Here is a 20,628-nt window from a genome sequence, read left to right on the forward strand (position 1 = left end):
TCTAAACCTAACACCCCCTAACTTTAAATTAAAGTTACAATATAACTACCTTCAAATAAATACTTACCTGTGAAATAAAAAAAAACTAACCTTAAAATATAAATAAATCTAACGTTACTATTTTAACAAAATAAATAAAAGGACCTTTTGTAGGGCATTGCCCTAAAGAAATCAGCTCTTTTTTGAAAAAAATTACAAAGTCCCCCTAACAATTACAACCCCCCACCCACCCAAACCCCCAAAATAAAAAAGACCTAACTAAAATAAACCTAAGCAACCCATTGCCTCTAAAGGGGCATTTGTATGGGCATTGCCCTTAAAAGGGCAATCAGCTCTTCTGCTGCCTATCAAAAAATAAAAAAGCCCTAATCTAAAAAAAAAAACACCCCAAAAAACAAACAAAAAAAACTAACACTAACCCCAAAAAATGTACTCATTGTTCCATCTTCCGGACATCCATCTTCTTCTAGGCGGAGATTAGTTTTCATCCAGGCGGATCCATCTTCATCCATTGCGGGCCCATCTTCTATCTTCTTCCTGGAGGTGCGAAGTGGTCTTCTGAGGCGCGGAGCAATCTTTGGCGGTGGCAGTCTTCGGCGGTGTGGAGGTCCTCTTCATGCGATCATCTGCCGCACATTGAAGATCAAGTGCAAGGTACCTGTTTTATATTAGGGTACCTTGCATTCCTATTGGCTGAACATTTCAAATCAGCCAATAGTATGAGAGCTGCTTAAATCCTATTGGCTGTTCAAATCACAGGTACCTGTAATGCTCGTGACATATTCCACTATCAGTCCGAACTCGGCCAGTAGTCTTCTTATTCCGGCTTCGAGCAAGAGTGATAGGGAATATCCCAGAGCAGATAGTTCGCAAGATGAGGTAAGCGGCACTCACCACAGGCAGGATAGTCTTCAGCGGTAACAGGAAGGGAATTACAGAAAGACAGTTCAGGGGTAAACCACTAGAAAGGTCAGGCAGGCAGAGTTTGGCAACAGTAAGGCAGTCCAAGGGTAAACCACTAGAATGGTCAGGCAGGCAGGTTTTGGCAATGGTAAAGCAGTCCAGAGGTAAACCACTAGGATGGTCAAGCAGGCAGGGTTTGGCAACAGAGAGGCAATCCAGAGCAATATGGATTAATCAAGCAGAGTAGTCAGACAGGCAGGGTTTAGCAATAGTATATAAATCAAACAGTTTAGGGGTAAACAGGCAGAGTGGTCAGACAAGCAGAATTAAGCAACAGTATATCAATCCAGCAGTTTAGGGGTAACAGGCAGAGTGGTCAGACAAGCAGAGCTCAGCAGCAGTATATCAATCCAGCAGTTTTGGGGGAAACAGGCAGAGTGGTCAGACAAGCAGAGTTCAGCAGCAGTATAACAGTCCAGCATACAGCAACAATAACACCCAGGAGAACACTAAGTAACACCTATACTTGGGCAGTGATAGGTAGCAATTGAGTAACTTACATAGGCGCAGGATTCGTGCCGCAGGAGATCCTGACCGGCTTCAGAACAGAGGGAGCATGCGGCAATGAAGTCACCACCACACGCAGAGAGGAGCCGACTCTCCCCTAGGCAACGAGCAGAACAGCAGGTGCCACATCCCTAGCAACAGCTAGAGCAGCGTGACATAGCCCCCCTCTCAAGGGTTCTCTCCAGGAACCAAAGTCGGCCTCAAAGGATAAGCTGCATGGAATCTGCAGACCAAAGATGGAGCATGCACATCACGGGCAGGAAGCCAGGAACGATCCGCCACAGAGTAACCCTTCCAATGTACCAGATACCACAGTTGTCTGTGCCTGTATCTGGAGTTCAGGATCTTAGCAACCCCATATTCATGGTCACCACAGACCAGGAGCAGAGGAGGAGGAGGTCAGAGCTGGGTATATCTATTCTTGATGTAAGGCTTGAGTAGTGAGATGTGGAAGACTAGGTGTATGTGCAGGGTTATGGGCAAGGCCACTTTGTATGCAACAGGAGACAGTCTTTTCAGGACTTTGTAAGGACCGATAAACCTAGGCCCCAATTTGTGACAGGGTTGACATAGACGAATATGTCGAGTAGAGACCCAAACACGTTCACCTACGGAGATGACGCTTACAGAAGCTCTATGACGATCAGCAAACATTTTGTATCTATAGACAGCTGAACGTAGCTGAGAGCGAATACGTTGCCAATGAACGGTGAGTTCAGTAACATGTCGGTCTGCAGCAGGAACCCTAGTGGACTGAGCAGAAATAGGGAAGACACAAGGTTGATAGCCTGCTGCAGTTTGAAATGGAGAACATCAAAGAGAAGAGTGCCAATGAGTGATTTTTGCCAGCTCAGCTAGGGGTAACAACTCAGACCAGTTTGTATGGAGATCATTGACAAAGGCTCTAAGGTAGGCCTTGAGATCCTGGTTTACTCTCTCAGTTAGTCCATTGGTCTGAGGATGGTAGCCAGAAGACAAGGAAACAGTGGTTGCAATCAACTTACAAAAGGCTTTCCAAAAGGTAGAGATGAACTGTGGACCTCCGTCGGAAACAATATTCACAGGAATGCCATGAAGTCATACTACATGCAAGAGAAAAAGAGACGATAATTCTTGGGCAGAAGGCAGTTTTGTTAGGAGTACAAAAGGAGCCAGTCTGGAAAAGCGATCCACCACAACCCAGATAACTGTATGGTTGTCAGAATGAGGAAGGTCCACAATGAAATTCATTGTTATGTGTGTCCATGGTTGTTTGGGGATGGACAATGGTTTGAGCAATCCGGGAGGCAAGGATCAGTGAGTTTTGTTGACAGCACAAGTTGTGCAGGCTTTCACTTAATCCTGAGTGTCAAGTTTCATAGTAGGAAAGACGCTTAAAAGTCCTTGTCAAACCAGGATGTTCTGAGAGTTTACTATCATGAGCCCAGGACAGCACAGGAGTGCATAGGTTCAGAGGTACAAAAAAGATATCGGAAGCCACGGGGGCTTCAGGAGGTTTACTAGACTGGGCACGTTGCAGTATTTGAAGAAAGGTGGTATTCAGTTGAGCAACCACACAGGAGGGAGGTATGATGTGTTCAATAGGAGCTTCAGAGGAATCACTTGAGTGAGGAAACTGATGGGAAAGGGCGTCAGCCTTCTTGTTTTTGGTCCCAGGAAGATAAGAGACCACAAAGTTAAAACGGGAAAAGAACAAGGTCCACCTGGCCTGTCAAGATTGAGTCGATGAGCAGTCTCTAGGTAAGTCAGATTCTTGTGGTCGGGGAGAATCTGAATGGGATTGGCGGCGCCCTCTAAACAATGACGCCATTCAGTCAAGGCCATCTTAATGGCTAAGAGTTCATGATTACCCACATCGTAATTCCACTCTGCAGGTGTAAAGCGTTTGGAAAAAAAGGCTACAGGGTGCGACTTGGAGGTTAAAGGATCCCTTTGGGTTAGAACTACTCCAGCCCCTTTCTCGGAGGCATCAACCTCTAAAGTGAACTTTAGGTCAGGAATAGGATGGCGGAGCACAGGAGCAGAACAGAAAGCCCTTTTTAGATGAATGAAGGCATAAATGGCCTCAGGGGGCCAATGTTTACAGTCTTTGTTCCATTTTGTAAATTCCGTGAGTGGAGTGACTGTTTGAGAAAAGGTCTTTATAAACTTGCGGTAATAATTGGAGAACCCCAAGAATCTCTGTAATTCCTTTAATGAAGGTAGAGGCCATTCTAAAACAGCGGTGAGTTAAGCAGGATCCATGGCAAAACCTTCTTTTGAGATGACATAACCAAGGAACTGTATCTGAACTTGATCAAACTCACATTTTTCTAGTTTGGCTACCAAAGAATTTTCTCTGAGACATTGAAGTACCTGTCTCACGTGCTTATGATTGTCCTCCAGAGTGGAAGAGAAAATAAGGATATCATCCAGGTAGACGATGACAGATTGAGGAGGTCACGGAAGACATCGTTGACAAATGCCTGGAAGACTGCAGGGGCGTTACACAGCCCAAAGGGCATTACGAGATCATGTGCCCTGATCATGTGTTGAAGGCGGTCTTCCATTTGTGGCCTGGGAAGATACAGATCAGAATGTATGCCCATGTAAGTCCAGCTTGGTGAAGAAGCAAGCATTCTGGAGTGAGTCATACAGTTCGGTGATCAAAGGAATGGGATAGCGATTCTTGATAGTTATGTTGTTCAAGACCCTGCAGTCGATGCAGGGTCTAAACCCACCATCCTTCTTACTGACAAAAAAGAAGCCTGCCCCAGCAGGAGAGGAGGAAGGGTGAATTAAACCTTTAACTAGGTTCTCTTGGATGTACTCCTCCATGGATTTGGTTTCCGCTTTGGAGAGTGGATAAGTCCCCCTTTAGGAAGTGGGGCTCCAGGAAAGAGGTCTATTTTGCAGTTATAAGGACGGTGGGGTGGAAGCACGTTGGCTGCTTTTTCCCAAACACATCTGTCAATTCCGCATATACTGAGGGAAGGTTTGGAGGAGTCTGTATACTGGCTATGGGGATGTGTAGCAGAGGAGTGACTTTAGCAAGGCAGGAGTGGAAACAGGAGGTACCCCAGGATGCCAATTGTCCTTCAGCCCAGTTGAACTATGGATTGTGTATATGAAGCCAAGGAAGACCAAGGATGACAGGCTGTGCTGGGGAATGAATGACCTTGAACTGCAGCTGTTTGGTATGAAGGATTCCCACAGTTAGGGTCAGAGGTGCTGTCTCAAAATGGATCAACCCTGAACCAAGGGGGGTGCCATCCAGAGTAGTTATTTTGAAACAATGTCTTTTCTGCAGAAGAGGTAAGCCAGCTTGAATGATCCAGAAAGTTTCCAGCTGCCTCTGAATCAATGAAGGCTTGATTGTGGACAGTATTCTGAAGGAAGTTAACAGTAACAGGTACCAGAATCCGAGACGAGTGAGGGGATTTAGTAGTGATCATGCTTAGAGGTACCCAAGTGGTATCCCCTAAGCTTTTCCCGGCCAAATGTTACAATTCTTTAGTTGGAAAGTGTTAGATCCACAATTAAAGCATAGTCTCAATCTCCTTCTCTGTCATTCAGACTCTGAGGGTTTGAAGGAGGAGAGATCCATGGGTTCCTCCACTGGGGTAACTGGAGCTATTGAAGGGGTAGAGGATACTGCAGAAACTGGATGAATAAAAGGATGGGAGGGAAGGACCCTCTGAGTTCTGTCTCTCTTGGCTTGTCTCTCCTGGAAGCGAGAGTCCAGACTGATACAAAGTGTTATAAAGTCATCCAAAGAAGAAGGAATATCACGATAAGTGAGTTCATCTTTGATGCATTCATGCAGACCCCTCCTGAAGCCTGCCTTGAGAGCTCTGCCATCCCAAGTGGTTTCAAGTGCCAAGGTACGAAACTTGATGGCGAATTGTGCCACAGTTCTATTGCCCTGGCGGAGATCCAGGAGAGAAAATTCTGCATCAGAAGTACAGCCAGAAGTCCCTAACACAGAAGAAAATGTAGAAATAAAAGCATCAGCAACATGCAGGAGAGGAGCATTCTGTTCCAAAAGGGGAGAGACCCAGGCTAGGGCCTTGTTTTTCAGTAAAGAAATGATAAAGGTGACCCTTGACTGGTGAGTCTGAAAGGTGTGAGGATCATTGCAGAAGTGCAGCATGTATTGGTTAAGAAAACCCCTGCAATCAGTATTACCTTCATACTTGCCAGGCAATGGTATCTGGGGTATACTTCCAGAAGCAGAGGAAGACGCCGCAGTACTAGGAGCAGAAAATGGCGGTAAAACAACAGGAGCGGTATTCCTCGCTGCTCGACTACAGGGCCTTGAACAACATAACTATCAAGAATCGTTATCCCATTCCTTTGATCACCGAACTGTATGACTCACTCCAGGATGCTCGCTTCTTCACCAAGCTGGACTTATGTGGGAAATATAATCTGATTCATATCTTCCCAGGCCATGAATGAAAGACTGCCTTCAACACAAGACCAGGACATTACAAATACCTTGTAATGCCCTTTGGACTGTGTAACGCCCTTGCAGTCTTCCAGGCATTTGTCAACGGTGTCTTCTGTGACCTCCGCAACCGCACTGTCATCGTCTATTTGGATGACATCCTTGTGAGACAGGTATTTCAACATCTCAGAGACAATTCTTTGGTAGCCAAGCTAGAAAAATGTGAGTTTGATCAAGTTCAGATACATTTCCTTGGTTATGTCACCTCGAAGGAAGGTTTTGCCATGGATCTTGCTAAACTCACCACACTTTTAAAATGGCCTCAACCTACTTCATTAAAGGAATTACAGAGATTCTTGGGGTTCTCCAATTATTACCACAAGTTTATAAAGAACTTTTCTCAAACAGTCGCTACACTCACTGAATTGACAAAACGGAACCAAGACTATAAACATTGGCCTCCTGAAGCCATAAATGCATTCTCTCGTCTGAAAAAGGCTTTCTGTTCTGCTCCTGTGCTCTGCCATCCTGATCATGACCTACAGCTCACTTTAGAGGTTGATGCCTCCGAGAAAGGGGCTAGAGCAGTTCTAACCCAAAGGGATCCTTTGACTTCCATGTCACACCCTGTAGCCTTTTTCTCTAAACACTTTACTCCTGCAGAGAGGAATTACGATGCGGGTAACCGTGAACTCTTAGCCATTAAGATGGCTTTGACTGAATGGCATCATTGGTTAGAGGGCACCGTCAATCCCATTCAGATTCTCACCGACCACAAGAATCTGACTCGACAGGCCAGGTGGACCTTGTTCCTTTCCTATTTTAACTTTGTGGTCTCTTATCTTCCTGGGACAAAGAACAAGAAGGTGGATGCCCTTTCCCCTCAGTTCCCTCACTCAAGTGATCCCTCTAAAGCTCCTATTGAACACATCATACCTCCCTCCTTTGTGGTTTCTCAATTAAATATCACCCTTCTGCAAAGACTGCAACGTGCCCAGTCTAGTAAACCTCCTGAAGCCCCCAAGCCCCCAGGCCTCTGATATCCTCTTTGTACCTCTGGACCTCCCACCCTCTGACCACCATACAGTTATCTGGGTTGTGGTGGATCGGTTCTTCAGACTGGCTCATTTTGTACCCTTAATGAAAATGCCTTCGGCCCAGGAATTATCATCTCTTTTTCTCTTGCATGTGGTACGACTTCATGGCATTCCTGTGAATATTGTTTCCAACAGAGGTCCACAATTCATCTCTACCTTTTGGAGAGCCTTTTGCAAGTTGATTGGAACCACTGTTTCCTTGTCTTCTGGCTACCATCCTCAGACCAATGGACTAACTGAGAGAGTAAACCAGGATCTAGAGGCCTACCTTAAAACCTTTGTCAATGATCTCCATACCAACTGGTCTGAGTTGTTACCCCTAGCTGAGCTGGCAAAAATCACTCATTGGCACTCTTCTCTATGATGTTCTCCATTTCAATCTGCAGCAGGGTATCAACCTCATGTCTTCCCTCTTTCTGCTCAGTCCACTGGGATTCCTGCTGCAGACCGACATGTTACTGAACTCACCACTCATTGGCAATGTATTCGCTCTCAGCTACGTTCAGCTGTCTCTAAATACAAGATGTTTGCTGATCATCATAGAGTCTCTGTACATGCCATCTCTGTAGGTGAACATGTTTGGGTCTCTACTTAACATATTTGTCTACGTCAACCCTGTCACAAACTAGGGTGTAGGTTTATCAATCCTTACAAAGTACTGAAAAGACTGTCTCCTGTTACCTACTAAGTGGCCTTGCCCAAAACCCTATGCATACACCCAGTCTGCCACATCTCTCTACTCAAGTCTTACATCAGGAATAGATACACCCGACTCAGAGCTCCTCCTCCTCCACTCCTGGTCCATGGTGACCCTGAATATGAGGTTGCTAAGATCCTGGGCTCCAGATACAGGCGCAGACAACTACAGTATCTTGTACATTGGAATGGTTATTCTGTGGCGGATCGTTCCTGGGTTCAAGCCCGTGACGTACATGCTCCATCGTTGGTCTCCAGATTCCATGTTTCTCATCCTTTGATGCCGACTCTGGTTTCCGGAAGGAACCCTTGAGAGGAGGGCTATATCACGCCGTGCCACTCTAGCTGTTGTTAGGGGCACGGGGTCTCCTTCCCTGCTCATTGTCAGGGGCTGTGCCGGGTCCGGATGCATGCAGTGCTGACGTCATCGCCGCACACTCCTCTCTCTGCCGGTCTGGATTCCTGTGACGAGAATCCTGCACCTATGTAAGTTGCTCAGAATGATCTATCACTGCCCAAGTATAGGTGTTACTTTGTGTGCTCCTGGGTGTGATAGATTGTTATTCTCTGGATTGCCTTATTATTGTTGAACCCTGCCTGTCTGACTATTCTGCCTGTTAACCCCCAAATTGCTGGACTGATATACTGCTGCTTAACTCTGCGTGTCTAACTACTCTGCCTGTTATTCCCTAAATTGCTGGATTGATATACTGTTGCCAAACCCTGCCTGCCTGACCATTCTAATGGTTTACCCTTGGACTGCTTTACCAATGCCAAACCCTGCCTGCCTGACCATTCTAGAGGCTTACCCTTGGACTGCTTTACCATTGCCAAACCCTGCCTGCCTGACCATTCTAGTGGTTTACCTTTGGACTACTTTGCCATTGCCAAACCCTGCCTGCCTGACCCTTCTTGTGGTTTACCCCTGAACTGCCTTTCTCTGATTCCCTACCTGTTGCCGCCGAATACTATCCTGCCTGTGGTGAGTGCCGCTTGCCTTATCTTGCAAACTTTCTCTGCTCTGGGATATTCCCTATCATTCAGGCTCGGTGCCGGGATAAGAAGACGACAGGCTGAGCTCGGTCTGATAGGGGAATATCCCACGACCATTACACCAGAAGGGTTGTCAAACAAGCCAGGTTATATACAGAGACAGGAACTCACAGAGATCAGAGACAATGCAAGGATAAAAGCAAACAGGAATTAGGCAGTTAAATAGGGAGCAATGACATAATTATTCTGGGACTGCAACCTGTCTCTCTCTGATGATGTTCTCCAGTTTGGCCATAAGAGGGAGCCTGAGAGTAGTGAGCAGCATTACACACTCTGCTACAGGCAAAAGAAAAGACAGGTGAGTCAAAATGGTAGTCAAGATAAAAATCAGCAAATAACAGTTGAAGTAAGGGAGAAACCCTGATAGTACCCTCCCCTCAATGACCCCTCCCCCGCAGGATGACAAAAGGATTATTGGGGAAATGGGCATGGAAGGCACGGAGGAGAGCGGGAGCATGAACATGAGAGGAGGGAACCCGAGAATACTCCTCCGAACTGTAACCCCTCCAGAGAACCAAATACTGTATGCAACCTCAGGGCATACGAGAGTCAATAATGCTGCTGACCTCATATTTTTCATGGTTGTCAACAGAAATAGGACGGGGATGAGGCAACACAGTGGTAATCCGATTGCAAACCAATGGTTTCAAGAGAGAAATGGGAAAACCATTGGAGATGTGTGAGATTGTAGAAGGAAGGTAAGGAGTGTAGTCAGCAGGATTGACTCGTCAGAGTAATCAAAAAGGCCCCACATAATGGGGAGACAGTTTATTGGAAGGCACACAAAGGTTCAAGTTGTGGGAGGACAGCCAAACCCTCTCCCCGTCTAGGTAAGTAGGCACAAGTAAACACTTATGGTGTTGCATTGACTGGCAAATGCAAAACTGAATCTGCAGTATTGGAATGGAGTTGCCGGAAATGCTCCTCCAAAGCTGGAATACCCTGAGACATGAAGAAATCAAGCAACAAGGATGATTGAAATCCATAGTTCGCCATGAACAAGGACAAATGGGATGACGCATTGATAACGCTACTATGAGCAAACTCCCCCAAGGTAACAGGCCAGACCAGTTATTGTGATGATCTGAGACATATCAATGGAGGGACTGTTTCAGAGCTTGGTTAGACCATTCCAAAGCCCCACTGGATTGAGGGTGATAGGCCGAGGAGAAGGAAAGCTGGATCCCCATTTGGGCACAAAAGGAGAGCCAAAATCTGGATATAAACTGGCTACCCCCGTCCGAGACTATCTCCTTGGGTAACCCATGTAAACGGAAGACCTCCCAGACAAAAATTGAAGCAAGCTCCTGAGCGGTAGGCAGCTTCTTCAAGGAATTGCAATGTGTTATTTTTTAAAAACGGTTTACAACCATCAGGACAACAGCATTGGCATTGGAAACAGGAAGGTCGACAGTGAAGTCCATGGATAGATGTATCCTAGGACACTCACCATTAGCAATAGATTGGAGAACACCCACAGGAAGACGTTGAGGAGTCTTATTCTGTGCACAGAATGAGCAGGAGGCAACATACGTGGCAACATCAAAACAAAGACTTGGCCACCAGAATTTTCAAGTGACTGATCAAATCATTTGATTCTTGCCTGGGTGACCTGCGGCCTTAGGATAGTGGTAAGTGTGCAATAGTTTGGTGAGAAGATTCACAGGTACAAAGCACTTGCCACTAGGTTTCTTTGAAGGGGCATTGATTTGTGCAGCCAGGATCTCCTCCCCCAGGGAGAAGTCAAATTGGTATGTATGGTGGCCAAAAAAGGTCAGGGTGTATAACTGGAGCGGGTACAGACTCCTCCTTGGACAGAAGCAAACATTGTTGAGAGAGGGCATCAGCCCTAACATTCTTACTACCAGGCAGGTAGGAGATTACATAATTAAACCAAGACAAAATAGCACCCATCTGACCTGTAGGCAACAAAAGTTTAGCTTTGGATAGGTCAATTAGCTTTGGATAAGTCAAATTCTTGTGGTCAGTGAGGATGAGCACCGGTACACTTGTACCTTTGGGTAGGTGCCTCCATTCCTTTAGTGCCAAAATTATGGCTAGTAATTCCCTGTCACCAATTTTATAATTGCACTCCACAGTGGACAATTTCTTAGAGAACAAACCACACAGATGAAAGGAACCCTCAGTCATAGGACATTGAGACAAGAGGGCACCTACTCCTGTCTCAGACGCATAGACCTCTAGAATGAAAGGCAGAGCTGGGTTAGGATGAGCTAGAACCAGGAGGCAGCAAAGGCAGTTTTAAGACTCTCAAAGGTCTTAATTGCAGTAGGTGACCAATGAAGGTGATCATTCTCTTTATGGGTCATGTCTGTGATAGGTTTGACCAAGGAAGAAACGTTTTTAATAAACTTTCTGTAATAATTGGCAAAGCCCAAAAACTTTGAATAGACCGAAGACCAACTGGAAGAGGCCACTGCAGAAATGCGAAAACTTGCCAGGATCCATGGAGAACCCTGCTGCAGAATTTACGTAACCTAGGAAGTTGACTTGAGTTTGATGGAACTCACATTTCTCAAGCTTATATAATGTCCACTCCTGGTGTTAAATGCTGTTTTCCAACTGTGGCCCTCTTTGATCCTAACAAGATTGTAAGCTCCTCTCAGATCGAGCTTAAAAAAAACTGTAGCTCCCTTGAGGTGGTCAAACAGTTCAGTGATGAACAGAATAGGGTAAGCATGTTTAATGGTAAAACGATTAAGATCCCTATAATAGATACATGGTCTTAACCCGCCACCTTTTTTCTTCACGAAGAAGAAACCAGCCCCTGCTGGAGAGGCGGATTTGTGGATGATTCCCTGCGATAGGGCATTGGCAAAATACTTATCCATGGCTCTATTCTCTGTAACAGAAAGAGGGTAAACCTGACCCGAGGAGACATGGCTCCAGGTTGAAAGTCAATGGTACAATCGTAAGTCCGGTGAGGAGGCAAACAACATGAAAAACAAAAAAAAATGCTACCGTGACTCACATAAACAATATTTATTCAACAAATAGTGCTTGATAAACTGACACTCACAGAATTAAAGCACAAATATAGCATATTCCATGGTTGGTCACTGGTAAACTGTGTACCACCAATCGTTCTTCTGAGTACCCAGCCAAATAATTTCAAACGTCCTCCAAAGAAGCGAAAGCCGGGATACAGGGAAGATGTACGGTAGCTTGAACAGTTCAAGGGGACTCTATGTGTTTCATCTTTAAGTATTAATTCTATAGTTATATTGTTGTCTAACATAGTGGTGGACTTTGCTCAGATGTATCTTTGTCATATTTTATGTTGGGTGCCTTTATAGCTGCTGCCTGACATTGAACTCTGCTGGTGCACTACAAGAATTTCTTACATTTTAAATGGAAAAATTAATTCACAGCAAATTCATAGATACTAAATGAAGCTAAAGAAAAAGCTTACCCAGAGATAAATAGTATATTTGAAAATTAAAAAGTGTGTGATATGACGCATTTTATTATTTTTTTTTCTAAATTGCATTATTTCCCTTTATGTAGTATCTACCATGTATTGCTTGCTAACCCATGAGATTTACATAATTTTGCATTTAAATTGAAAATAAAACATTAAACTATTGGGTTGATTACAGCTTAGTGAGAAACTTAAAATAATTTATCCGATTTTGTGAATCTTGAAGGACCTCAAGTATCACATTCTGCATTTTAATAGTTTTAGATTAGTGACAGTACAGTTAACACTTTGTACTTCAAAACTTCAGTGCATTAAATGATCTTTTAAAGGTTGTGAACAATATATAGAACATGTATTTATTATTATTATTATAATGTATGTATTAAAAGCCCACCTACAGAAAATCAGTTATGTAGCTATACAGTGTCTCTGATTGCTAGAACTCAGTCCTGCTAAGGAACAACTAAGCTTCGCTACCGCAAAGCTAGAGAGGGTTTTAAAAAAAGCATAACAGTGTTGGCTTAGAAAGTCTCTCTATAGAAACAGTTCACTTCATGTAAATGGGGTTAAAAACTAACGCCTATATTACGAGTTTTGTCTGTAAAAACTTGCGGGGCTAACAAGCCTTTTTTTCCAGCGCTCCCTTAAGCCAACGCTGGTATTACGAGTTTTCTGAATGGCTGCGTTAGCCTCAGAAAAGTGAGCGTTGAGCCAAATTTAGCTCCACTTCAACCCTCAATTCCAGCGTTGCTTACGGTAGCGATAAGATGGAAAAACGTGCTCATGCACGATTTCCCCATAGGATATAATGGGGCTGAGCTGGCTGAAAAAAAACCTAACACCTGCAAAAAAGCAGCGTTCAGCTCCTATGGGGAAACACTTTCTAAGTCTACACCTAACACCCTAACATGAACCCTGAGTCTAAACACCCCTAATCTTACACTTATTAACTCCTAATCTGCCGCCCCCGCTATTGCTGACACCTGCATTATACTATTAACCCCTAATCTGCCATTCAGGACACTGCCGCCACCTACATTATCCCTATGAACCCCTAATCTGCTGCCCCCAACATCGCCGACACCTATATTATATTTATTAACCCCTAATCTGCCGCCCCCAACATCGTTGCCACCTACCTACACTTATTAACCCCTAATCTGCCGACCGGACATCGCCGCCACTATAATAAATGTATTAACCCCTAAACCGCCGCACTCCCGCCTCGCAAACACTATAATAAATTTTATTAACCCCTAATCTGCCCTCCCTAACATCGCCGCAACCTATCTACAATTATTAACCCCTAATCTCCCGCCCCCAACGTCGCCACTACTATAATAAGGTTATTAACCCCTAAACCTAAGTCTAACCCTAACCCTAACACCCCCCTAAGTTAAATATAATTTAAATAAAACTAAATACATTTACTATAATTAAATAAATTATTCCTATTTAAAAATAAATAATTACCTTTAAAATAAACCATAAGATAGCTACAATATAACTAATAGTTACATTGTAGCTATTTTAGGATTTATATTTATTTTACAGGCAATAGCTATTAAAAAACACATGTGTAAAAACACCAGAGGGCGCTAATGTGTCTAACAACCGGTTGTCATTAGACACATTAGCGCCCTCTGGTGTTTTTACACATGTGTTTTTTCCTAGCTTGATACACATTGCATTTATGATTTTTGTGTTGAGAGGTGCTGCTTCATTATTTAATATCTTTAGGGATATTTCACTTGTTTACACACATATACATAATTAGGTATGTTTAAGTAATATATCACTAGTTACTGTTCAATAGGATTAATTAATCCATTTATTATCCTTACTGGGTTATATATCAGAACACTCAGTGTTTATTTATTATTATTTTTTGTAATAGGTATTTGAAGTTTTGGGTATATCCAAATTCTGCACTTTACTAATAGCGCCCTCTAGTGATTGTATCACAAACTATCTTTGACAATAGCTATTAAATAGTTAATAAGTTACAAATACACCAAACACTACACTATCAATAAATTAATTAAATAAATTAACTACAATTATCTAAACTAAAATACAATTAAATAAACTAAACTATAGTACAACCCCCCCCCATTAAATTACAAAAAATAAAAAAATATTACAAGAATTTTAATCTAATACCCCCTAATAAAATTAAAAAGCCCCCCAAAATAATAAAATTCCCTACCCTATACTAAATTACAAAAGTAATCAGCTCTTTTATCAGCACTTAAAAGGGCTTTTTGCGGGGCATTGACCCAAAGTAATCAGCTCTTTTACCTGTAAAAGAAAATACAAGACCCCCCCAACATTACAACCCACCACCCACACACCCCTACTCTAAAACCCACCCGATCCCCCCTTAAAAAATCCTAACACTACCCCATTGAAGATCACCCTACCTTGAGCCGTGTTCACCCAGCCGGGCACCGATGGGCCAAAAGAGGAAATCCAGAGCGGCAGAAGTCTTCATCCGATCGGGGCAGAAGAGGTCCTCCATCCAGCAGAAGTCTTCATCCAAGCGGCATCTTCTATCTTCATCCATGCGGAGCGGGTCCATCTTCAAGATATCCGACGCGGAGCATCCTCTTCTTCCCGACGACTAATGACGAATGAAGGTTCCTTTAAATGACGTCATCCAAGATGGCTTCCCTTGAATTCCAATTGGCTGATAGGATTCTATCAGCCAATCGGAATTAAGGTAGGAAAAATCCGATTGGCTGATGTAATCAGCCAATCGAATTGAAGTTCAATCCGATTGGATCAACCAATAGAATTGACCTCGCATTTTTTTGTACTGTAGTTTAGTTTATTTAATTGTATTATAGTTTAGATAATTGTAGTTAATTTATTTAATTAATTTATTGATAGTGTAGTGTTAGGTGTATTTGTAACTTAGGTTAGGATTTATTTTACAGGTATTTTTGTAATTATTTTAACTAGGTAGCTATTAAATAGTTATTAACTATTTAATAGCTATTGTACCTAGTTAAAATAATTACAAAGTTGCCTAAGATAGCTAAAATGTAACTATTAGTTATATTGTAGCTATCTTATGGTTTATTTTATAGGTAAGTATTTATTTTTAAATAGGAATAATTTATTTAATTATAGTGATGTCGCAAACTTAAAATTTTCCGTTCGCGAACAGCGAACGCGAACGTCCGCAAATGTTCGCAAACGGGCGAAACGGGTGAACCGCCATAGACTTCAATAGGCAGGCGAACTTTAAAACCCACATGGACTCTTTCTGGCCAGAATAGTGATGAAAAAGTTGTTTCAAGGGGACTAACACCTGGACTGTGGTATGCCGGAGGGGGATCCATAGCAAAAATCCCATGGAAAATTACATAGTTGATGCAGAGTCTGGTTTTAATCGATAAAGGGCATAAATCACCTAACATTCCTAAATTGTTTGGAATAACGTGCTTTAAAACATCAGGTATGATGTTGTATCGATCAGGTAGTGTAAGGGTTACGCCCGCTTCACAGTGACAGACCAAACTCCCCGTTTAACGCACCTCAAACAACCGCAAACAGTCCATTTGCACAACCACAAACTCCCCATTTGCACAAGGTTGGATACCAAGCTAGCCATGTCCCGTTCCTTGTCCTCACTGATGTCATTGAAGGTCTCTTCCTCCACCCAGCCACGTACAATACCAAGGGTCCCCGAAAGGTGACAACAAGCCCCCTGGGATGCCTGCTGTGTTTGGTCTTCCACCTCCTCAAAGCCACCTTCCTCCTCTGACTCCTCTTCTTCAGACTCCTCTCTCTGCGTTGCCTCTCTCTGCGTTATTATAAGGTGTGTTAAGTAGTACTATTCCTATCAGTTTAATCCCTGTTACGTCCCCTATCAGGGGACGTGTATATGGCATCGATTTTAGGAACCGGGAGATGGAAAAAGATGCTTGGTCGGTCCTCCTACTTCAAATTTGGGGCACTGCGCGTGCAATCGTGGCCGGACTTTTAACCGACGGACATTTGGCAGACGGACATTTGGCCGACGGACATTTGGACGAAACACAAGTGGATGTCAGATAACAGTCCTGCCACGAGATAGATTTGATAGATAGATACATAGATTAGATAGATAGATCAATAGATGCAATAGATACATTTGATAGATACGATAGATAGATAGATAGATTTGATAGATAAATAGATAGATTTGATAGATAGATAATTTCCCAGACAGAGAATTACAAGACGTGTGGTCTGACACCCATGGTAAGGTTCCCAGAGGCAGTTGCGGTGCCAGGGGACGTGTATATGGCATGGATTTTAGGAACCGGGAGATGGAAAAAGATGCTTGGTTGGTCCTCCTACTTCAAATTTGGGGCACTGCGCGTGCAATCTACTGTGCCACCAGATATGAGTGGTGTGTTAAGTAGTACTATTCTTATCAGTTTAATCCATGTTACGTCCCCTATCAGGGGACGTGTATATGGCATGGATTTTAGGAACCGGGAGATGCAAAAAGATGCTTGGTCAGTCCTCCTACTTCAAATTTGGGGCCCTGCGCGTGCAATCTACTGTGCCACCAGATATGAGTGGTGTGTTATGTAGTACTATTCTTATCAGTTTAATCCCTGTTACGTCCCCTATCAGGGGACGTATATATGGCATGGATTTTAGGAACCGGGAGATGGAAAAAGATGCTTGGTCGGTCCGGCCATGAGATAGATAGATTTGATAGATAGATACATAGATTAGATAGATAGATCAATAGATGCAATAGATACATTTGATAGATACAATAGATAGATAGATAGATTTGATAGATAAATAGATAGATTTGATAGATAGATCATTTCCCAGACAGAGAATTACAAGACGTGCGGTCTGGGACCCATGGTAAGGTTACTTCCTTTTGCACAATCGAGTACAGGTTGGGGATTGCCTTTTGTGCATTGAAATAGTACTATTCTTATCAGTTTAATCCCTGTTACGTCCCCTATCAGGGGACGTGTATATGGCATGGATTTTAGGAACCGGGAGATGGAAAAAGATGCTTGGCACTGGGCAAGTGGGCACAGTAAACACTGTGAGCCTGGCACACACGCTGGCAGGCAGGCAACTGCAATTAGATTACACAAGCGGACTGATGTATCACAGTTCAAAAAAGTTTTTTTTTTTACATTTACACTACTGTTACACCAGATATGAGTGGGGGCACTGGGCAAGTGGGCCTGGCACACACGCTGGCAGGCAACTGCAATTAGATTACACTAGCAGACTGATGTTTCACAGTCCAAAAAGTTTTTTTTTAAAATTTACACTACTGTTACACCAGATGAGTGGGGGCACTGGGCAAGTGGGCCTGGCATTAAAGAACAAAAAAAGCGGTGCTACGGGATATGCTTAAAAAGTCCAGAGACACTTTATTGGTCACTTCCACAGCATGGAAAGATAAAACAAAACACTTGCAAGTGTGTAGTAAGAACTTGACGCATTTCGGCTTACGCCGTCATCAGAAGCCTTAACTCCATTATCCACCATCTTTCCTTATAAAGGCTAAACTCCTTGCTGATTTGCCAACAGATGAATTACATCACCAGATAATTAACACACAGAGATTAACCTCTTACAGACTAATTCCCCAACTTGTACCCTCCAATACTAGTGAATTCATTATCATTAAGTATACATACATATATATATATATATATATCCTTTTAAGTACTATATACCAATCATTAGCTTATACTTTGTTCCTTTTATTTTTATTTTTATTGAAACATTAGCTTAGGTAACATACTTTGTGGGCCTGGCAGACACACTGGCAGGCAGGCAACTGCAATTAGATTACACAAGCAGACTGACGTTTCACAGTCAAATTTTTTTTTTTAATTTTCACTACTGTTACACCAGATATGAGTGGGGGCACTGGGCAAGTGGGCCTGGCACACACACTGGCAGGCAGGCAACTGCAATTAGATTACACTAGCAGACTGATGTTTCACAGTCAAAAAAGTTTTTTTTTTTTAAATTTACACTACTGTTACACCAGATATGAGTGGTGTGGCACTGGGCAAGTGGGCCTGGCACACACGCTGGCAGGCAGGCAACTGAAATTAGATTACACTAGCAGACTGATGTTTCACAGTCAAAAAAGTTTTTTTTTTTTAAATTTACACTACTGTTACACCAGATATGGGTGTGGGCACTTGGCAAGTGGGCCTGGCACACACACTGGCAGGCAGGCAACTGCAATTAGATTACACTAGCAGACTGATGTTTCACAGTCAAAAAAGTTTTTTTTTTTTAAATTTACACTACTGTTACACCAGATATGAGTGGTGGCACTGGGCAAGTGGCTTGGCAGGCAGGCAACTGCAATTAGATTACACAGGAAAAAAAATAAAATAAATAAAAAATGATGTTCTAGCCCTAAAAAGGGCTTTTTGGGGGTGCTGTGTTTACAGCAGAGATCAGATGAGTCCTTCAGGACTGTAGTGGACACTGAATACACTAGCCTAGCTATCAATTTCCCTATTAAATCACCAGCAGCTACACTGTCCCTCCTCTCACTAAGAATGCAGCTTCCGAATGAATCTAAAATGGCTGCTGTTCAGAAGCTGGGAGGGTCTGGGAGGGAGGGTCTGCTGCTGATTGGCTGGAATGTGTCTGCAGACTGTGAGATACAGGGTCAAAGTTTACTCAATGATGACGAATAGGGGGCGGATCGAACATTGCATATGTTCGCCCGCCGCGGCAAACGCGAACATGCTATGTTCGCCGGGAACTATTCGCCGGCAAACTATTCGCGACATCACTATTTAATTATAGTAAATTAATTTCGTTTTATTTAAATTATATTTAAGTTAGGGGGTGTTAGGGTTAGGGTTAGACTTAGGTTTAGGGGTTAATAACTTTATTATAGTAGCGGTGACGTTGGGGGCGGGAGATTAGGGGTTAATAATTGTAGGTAGGTGGCGGCGACGTTGGGGGGGCAGATTAGGGGTTAATACAATTTATTATAGTGTTTGCAAGGTGGGATTGCGGCGGTTTAGGGGTTAATACATTTATTATAGTGGTGGCGATGTCTGGTCGGCAGATTAGGGGTTAATAAGTGTAGGTAGGTGGCGGCGACGTTGGGAGGGGGGGAGATCAGGGGTTAATAAATATAATATAGGTGTCGGCGATGTTAGGGACAGCAGATTAGGGGTTCATAGCTATAATGTAGGTGGCGGCGGTGTCCGGTTGGCAGATTAGGGGTTAAATAATTTTATTATAGAGTTTGCGATGTGGGGGGGGGCCTCGATTTAGGGGTTCATAGGTAGTTTATGGGTGCTAGTGTACTTGTTAGCACTTTAGTTAAGAGTTTTATGTTCCGGCGTTAGCCCATAAAACTCTTAACTACTGACTTTTAAATGCGGTAGGAGTCTTGGAGGTAGAGACTGTACCGCTCACTTCTTCCAAGACTCGTAATACCGGCGTTAGGCAAATCCCATTAAAAGATAGGATACGCAATTGACGTAAGGGGATTTGCGGTAGTCAAAAGTCGTGGAAGAAAAGTGAGCGGTACACCTGTACCTGCCATATTCGTAATACCAGCGGGCATTAAAAAGCAGCGTTAGGACCCCTTAGCACTGCTTTTTAAGGCTAACGCAGAACTCGTAATCTAGCCATAAATTTCTTGGGTTCATGGGTCTCAGCAGACTGTGCTTACTGGCCTAGATTACAAATGGGGTGCAAAGGGTTTGGCGGCTGTACAGGAAGTGGGCATATGCTAACAAGTGTACAGAGAATAGATGTTCACTTAAGCACCATATCTGTCATTTTCTTATTTGATAAAGTACTTTAATTTAAAAAAAGGAAGGATAAATAAAATAAATAGTATCTATCAGTTTTACATTAAAATATTTTAATTGCCTTCTGTCTTAAAGGGACACTCAAGTCAAAATTAAACTTTCATGATTCAGATAGAGGATGCCATTTTAAACAAGTTTCAAATTTACCTCCATTAACAAAATGTGCAAACTCTTTTTATGTTTACACTTTTTGAGTAAGCAGCTCCTACTGAGAATGTGCAAGAATTCACATATATGTGTATGCATTTGTGATTGGCGGATGGCTGTCACATGATGCAGTGAGAGTGGAAATAGGCATAACTGGGAAATCTACTCAATTGAAGATCAGACTATGGGGCCGACTTATCAAGCTCGATGCCCCTGTTTCCTTTCCTTTAGGCTCGCCGCAAACAGCAGTTATGAAGCAGCAGTCTAAAGACCGATGCTCCATTACTTGTCCGCCAACACGATCGACTGATTGACACCGCAAATCTGCAGGGGGCGGCATTGCACAAGCAGTTCACAAGAACTGCTTGTGCAATGATAAATGCCGACAGCGTATGCTGTCAGCATTTATTGATGTGCGGTGGACATGATACGCTACAACGTATCATGTCCGTCCGC

This window comes from Bombina bombina, chromosome 6 (assembly GCF_027579735.1).
Source record: "Bombina bombina isolate aBomBom1 chromosome 6, aBomBom1.pri, whole genome shotgun sequence".
NCBI lineage: Eukaryota > Metazoa > Chordata > Amphibia > Anura > Bombinatoridae > Bombina > Bombina bombina.